This window comes from Grammomys surdaster, unplaced genomic scaffold (assembly GCF_004785775.1).
Source record: "Grammomys surdaster isolate TR1022 unplaced genomic scaffold, NIH_TR_1.0 239, whole genome shotgun sequence".
Classification (NCBI taxonomy): Eukaryota; Metazoa; Chordata; class Mammalia; order Rodentia; family Muridae; genus Grammomys; species Grammomys surdaster.
The window spans coordinates 3,375,500-3,381,499 of NW_021604684.1; the positions used below are offsets into that span (position 1 = coordinate 3,375,500).

The 6,000-nt window shown below is 50.9% G+C and overlaps 1 protein-coding gene across 3 annotated transcripts in view; it reads right to left on the minus strand.

Annotated features, from left to right (window-relative positions):
- Ldlrad4 (low density lipoprotein receptor class A domain containing 4) overlaps window positions 1-1,776 on the minus strand; it is a 305,502-nt gene extending 303,726 nt beyond the window's left edge. For 2 of the 3 annotated variants that reach the window (XM_028774215.1, XM_028774213.1), the window contains exon 1: window positions 911-1,095. The gene's annotated coding sequence lies outside the window, so the exon portion shown is untranslated. Of the gene's footprint in view, window positions 1-910; window positions 1,096-1,721 lie in introns of those variants that run through there. The other variant, XM_028774214.1, reaches the window with a different exon arrangement.
- Window positions 1,777-6,000: the final 4,224 nt, after the last annotated feature.

Here is a 6,000-nt window from a genome sequence, read left to right on the forward strand (position 1 = left end):
TGAATTTAAACCATAGGGAAAGATTGTTAACTTCTTCCATACAAAATGAGGCTCTGGTTTGGTGTGTGCTCACATCATAGAAGCTTTCATGAAATCCAATACACCGGCCTGAAGGTTCAGAGTAGATACAGACAAGAGCGTAAGGTTTGGGGCCACCCACACCAATAGAAAGAGCTATTAAGGGGGCCTGGCAGTGCTAGCCCAGCATAGCCCCTTACTTTTTGTACCCGGTGCTGGGAATGAAAGCCGGGTCTCTCAGCATGCTAGGAAAGCCAGCCACCACTAAGAGCTATCTCTCCACTCCAACACTCTATCCACTTTGAAGATCCAGCAGGGCTCATCACGTCTACCCTTCACACCCCACAATGCCAAACACAGAGAAGGTCACTAATAAATATCACAGTCAGAATTAACTCTAACTTTCAGTGAGGAGCTCAGGAATGGCAAGATGGCAAAAGTAATTAGAAAAACAAAACAAAGGAAACAAACTCAGAGGAAAAGAAACGCCAATCAAAATAATCCGTCCTAGCTCATTAAGAGTTTTTGTGGAAAAAAAACAAAACATGGTGTTGGCTGATGTGGCCACTGGACACTCAGCAGTCATTCCTGTGCTGGGGCAGGAGCTAGGAAGCCCCACTTGTTTCTCACTGTCCTTACTGGCCAAGGAGATGACTCTCCAGGTAACCCGGAACAGACGTGCCTGGCGTGGGCTCTTGGAATCACGCCCACCCACCATGCGTCCCTGTGGTCCTGAATTCTCTGCTCACCGAGAAGCCTCCAATTAAAAGAAAAAGAAAGAAGGAAGGAAAGAAGAAAGAAAAAAAGTTTTTAAACAAGCAAGTAAATGCTCTCTGAGCACCGCAGCTAATTAACGCACAGAGAGCCTGTCGTCTCCCAGTAGCGTACTCACAGGGCGCGCCCCCAGCCGTGCCCAGACGGCACACCGGGCAGGGGTCCCGGGAACCCTCCTTCAGTCAGTAGATCGCAGAGCCCACAACAAAGGCAAGTGCAGGGCCCTTCGGCTGGGTGCTCTTCGCTTCCTGTTTATTCCACCGTGAGGGTCAAAGAGAAATTCAACACACGCCTGCTTCCTCCCGGCCCCGGAGACCCAGCCTAAGTGTAACAGCAGCCGCCCCAGACAATCGACTTTGCCAGCCAATGCCAGGAGCCCCGGGCAGCCCGCGGCCGACGTCAAAGCGCGGGGGAGGGGGGACGGGGAGGGGGGAACCCGGGGAGACGGTCTGAGGTCTGGGAAGCCTGGAGCCTGAGCGCCGGGGCGCAAGGTGCAGGGGGAGCCTGCGGGGCCGCTCCCGCTCCGCCTTCTCACTGCTGACTTCCAGCACCCCAAGACTGCCGTAGCTCGCACGCAGGCCTACGAGTGTCGCCGCTTGGGACAGGCACCCTTGCGCCCACTCGGGTGCTGCAGGATGAAGCAGCTACAGCGGGACACTCTAGAGCACCGGGTCCCGGTCGGTGGGCAAGACTCCAGCCAGCCGAGCGCTCGGAGGATGGGCAGGCGCCTGGGCAGCCCTCCGCGCCCACCTGCAACACAACCTCACAGACCTGGTGCACGGGTCTGGGGAACGCGGGGACTGGGAGAGCACTGGCCGCCAGCGCAGTCTGGCGGGCATCCCGGCCCGTTCCCCGCCCCCCTCCCCCGCCCGCCCCAGCTCAGAGGTGAACTCCGGCCAGACGCGGAGACCGCGGCGGGCGGCACTCACCTGCCGCAGCCCCTGGATAGGCGAGCAGGACCGCCCACCGCGCAGTTCGGCCACCGGCCCTGCGGGCTGCGGGGGAGGGGCAGCGCTCTGGGTGGCGCGACACACGGCGCGGCGTAGCTCTTTAAGAGGGACCTGCCACCCGGCTCTCGGAGCTCCCCGCCCCCCTTTCGCCTTCTTCAGGACTTGCAGCCTGTCTGGCGGCCGCCGCAGCTCCTCCCCGGCTCGCTGGGGATCCCCGCCGGCTGACGGGAGGGGTGGGGGGAGAGCGCCGGTGCTGTCGGGCTGGGGCCGGCGTCCTGCCACCGCGCCGAGGCCGGGTCTGTCTCAACTCAGCCTCGGCCGCTCCTCCCCCGGCTCTGCGGCGAGGACCCGGCGTGCGGCCAGACGGCGGGGGCGGGGGGCGCCGCCGGGGATGCGGCCCCGCCCAGGTGCACACACACACACACACCCCAACCCCTAGGCTGCGGGTCCCGGGCTCGCGAAAGGAGACAGGGGAGATCGCTGCACACCCGGGACCCTGAGCCCTGTAAAGAGCCTAGAGCTGGGGCGCTAGACGAGCACTCGCTGCGCGTGGGTAGGCCACCGGAGGTTTGAGGAGTGGGTGGGCATCTACTGCCTCCCCGGGTTGTGAATGCCCACCCACAGCAGAACTTGATCTTCTGCTCTCAGGCACACAGTAGGACCACAGGACAGTGAGTGGGAAGGGCTAAACGTCTAGGGAGACCCCTCCTCCAGGCTGGAGAGAGTCCTCTGGACTCCCCTGGTGTCATGCCCTCTTCTAGGGAAATTGGTCTGGACTGGACAGTGGAGTGGATCCCTTCTCCGGGAGCTATGACCCTTTGCCCTTGAAGAAAGATCTCCAAATCCTACGAAAGTCCTGGACAGGACCTCCACTGAAGGCAAACAATAAATAGGTCATCAGTTCTCCGGAAGTACGGGCACAGACCCTGGTCTACCCAGCCATGTTTGATGGAGATTGATTGCTGCCACTGCCAATTTTATTGCAGTCAACACAATTAGAGAGTTGAGTTCCTCTCTGCCGAAATGATCCTCCCTGCAGACCGTCAAGATACACGAACCCAAGTTTCAGATCTGGTTTAACAGAGATGGAAATTGTTAAAGGGGGTAACAGTTTTCAACACCATGCCCCGCCCCATTCTCAACTCCTACTTTTATGATACCAGAGAGATGAATATTTTGAAACCTGCAGTTAATTTACCAGTAACTTTTCCGCTAGTGGAATGTTATCTTCATTCAGTTTTTCTTAAGTCTTCAGTTCTACTCAGCCGTCCTAGCGACCCATGTTTGTATGTGAATTGCCACAATGGAGAAGCATGTGGTAAGCGTTTCTCACAGATTGCTTTTCCTTAATCTTCACAATAACAATGAGCCATTCTCCACTTTACAGATGATGAGGTTGAGGCCGTGAAACATTTGGGGATGTGCCCCTATCCACGAACATAAAGGTTTAGCGTTGCTAAATGGCCCCACCAACACCAAGTGTTGAATCCGCATACTCTACTGCCACCTACCTGCGGCAGCTTTAACATCCAGTTCTGTTGAGCTAATCCTAGGAACACCTAAGGAAGCTTGCTCTGCCAGGCACAGTTCTGGCTCCCAGCTGTGAGATGCTCTGGTCCCAGATAGAAGAGGAGCAGTGTAAAGGGGGACGGGGCGGGGCTTGGAACCCTGTTGAACGGACAAAAGGCAAACCAGGTTTCTCTCCTTGCCCCCCACCAAACCAACTTCACAGTTCTTCATCCCACCAGCCCAGCCCCTAATCTAGTTCACAACTTTTACGAAGGTTCTGCTTTTCTGATGACAGGATAAACGTCGCTGTGTATCTATCTCCTGTCTTAGCTGAAGACTGGAGAGAGCCTGCCTCTCTAAGTATAGTTCTTTTTAAGGGAACGTGTCCCGTTTTAAAAAAAAAAAATGGTATGCATAGCAGGCAGTTCTTCTTCCAGGGTGGTTCAAGAGAAGTGAATACAGAGATCCAAGAAAAGACAAGAGTAGGGAACTTTTTAACAATCGATTTGTTAAAATGCAAAAGGGAACCTGAAAACAAGCCGCTGTCCTAAGTGCATGAAGGATTCGAGGGTTTAGGCACATTCATATTAATCAAGGATTAAGTGCAGCTTAATCCAGAGCCGCTGATAGACACAACAGGGATAAATGTCCCAAATATTTACTTGACTCACAGAAGACAGGCCAAAAACATAATGTTTGTGACTTGATTTTATTTAGATGATGTTCCAAAGTGTAAGAAGATAATAGTTGGTGATAGGAGTTAAAACACTGGGGGCTGGGGAGATGGCTCAGTGGTTAAGAGCACTCACTGCCCTTCCTGAGGACCTGGGTTCACTTCCCAGCACCCACCCGGTGGCTCACAACAGCCTGGACTTCTGTTGACAGGGAAGATCCAACGCCCTCTTCTGGCCTCCTTGGGGCACTGCATGTACCTGGTTAGCAAACATACAAGCAGGCGCATACACATACAGATACATTTTTTAAAATTAAATATTTTTTTAAAAAGTAAGAAAATTGCATGGTAAGTGGTAAATGATAAAAGGGGGTGGTCTGTATTTTGATCTCAGTGTGGACACAAGAGCATATGCATATCTAAAACTCCAACAGTTGTATACTTAAAAATCGGAGGGGGGGTGTACTCTGTGTGTGATGCAATACATTTTTAATTGTGGGAAGGAGAATTAATTAATTGGCTATAGGAAGACTTGATAAGATGAGGTCACTGCAGTGGGTGCAACTCTCTCAGATGGAAAAATGGCAGAGAGAACTATGCATGCCGCTACGGTTGGGACATGAAATATCCCTGAAGGTTCATTTGTTAAAAGCTTGGTCCTTAGCTCAAGACACTAACGGGAAACAGTAAAACTTTTAAGTGGTGGGGCCTGGAGGAAGAAGTTAGAGCACTGGAGGCATGCCCTTGAAGGGATATTGGCCTCTTCCTATCACTCTCTGCCAATGGTTTTCAGCCTAGGAGTCAAGATCCTTCCGAGGGTCACATACCAGATATCCTGCATATCCGACATTTATATTATAATTCATAACAGGAGCAAAATTACAGTTACGAAGTAGCAATGAAATAATTTTATGGTTGGGGGTTTCACCACAACAGGAGGAGCTGTATGGAAGGGTCACAGAGTTAGGAAGGTTGGGAGCCACTGCTCTTCACTTCCTGTCCATGTCTACCATGTGATAGACTGCACCAGCGAGGCACAAAGCCACAGGACCTGAATCTCTGAACCCTGGAGGTAAAAATAACCTCGTTTGCAACTGATTTTCTCAACTTTGTCATCAAAGAAATGGAAAGCTACCACAAGCACCCTACTGTACCCCCATCTAGCTGGCACCTTGGGCCTCTTGCCATAAAGAAGATATTGACTCATTTGTATGCTGTGAATGAACAGGTGCTGCCAACAGGTGAAGCTCATATGCCAATAAGATGACTCCCTCACGGCATTAAAGTCTCCTCCCCATGACCATGCCAACACCATGTGACCAAACCTGTCCCTTGAGGTTCCCTTGGAAGCTTCAGTGGATTTTCCTTGTAACTGGTCCCAATTAAAAAGATGGAGATGTGTTCGTCTAAGGTCTATACCACAGACTCCATCCTCAGGATTTCCCTGGTCTGCTTCATGACACAAAACTCAAGAACCAGGTGTTTAATTTTGAATTATAAGTTGGCCATCAGTTAATATGTCAGTTAGGATAAATATGTGAGGTAGAAAGTAAAACGTGCCTTCCATAAGCAAATATATCAGTGTTACTCATATGTGTTTATAGGCTGAGCATCACCGTTTACTAAAGCAACTATAGCAAAATCCCAAAGGTTGCATAGCTTATAAACTGAAAAAAAATTATTTCTTATAGTTCTGGAGGCTTGGAGGTTCAAGATCAAGGCACTAGCAGATTTGATGTCTACTGATGGCCTGTTCATCATAGATGGCACTTTCTTTGTCTTCACAAAATAGAGAAGGCTAGAAGAAATTGACTCCCTCCCTCCAGCCTTCTGTAAGGACAGTAATGCTATTCATGAGAACAAAGTCCTCATGTCCTGACAGATTCTGCAATGGCTCTCCCTCTTAACACTGACACAGTGGGAATTAAGATTCCATGTAAATTCAGAGACACATACTCCCAAACCAGAACACTGACTTATGTTTGTATTATCATAGCTTTTACTAGAATTATGCCTACAACAGTCCATCAGATAGATAGATAGATAGATAGATAGATAGATAGATAGATAGATAGA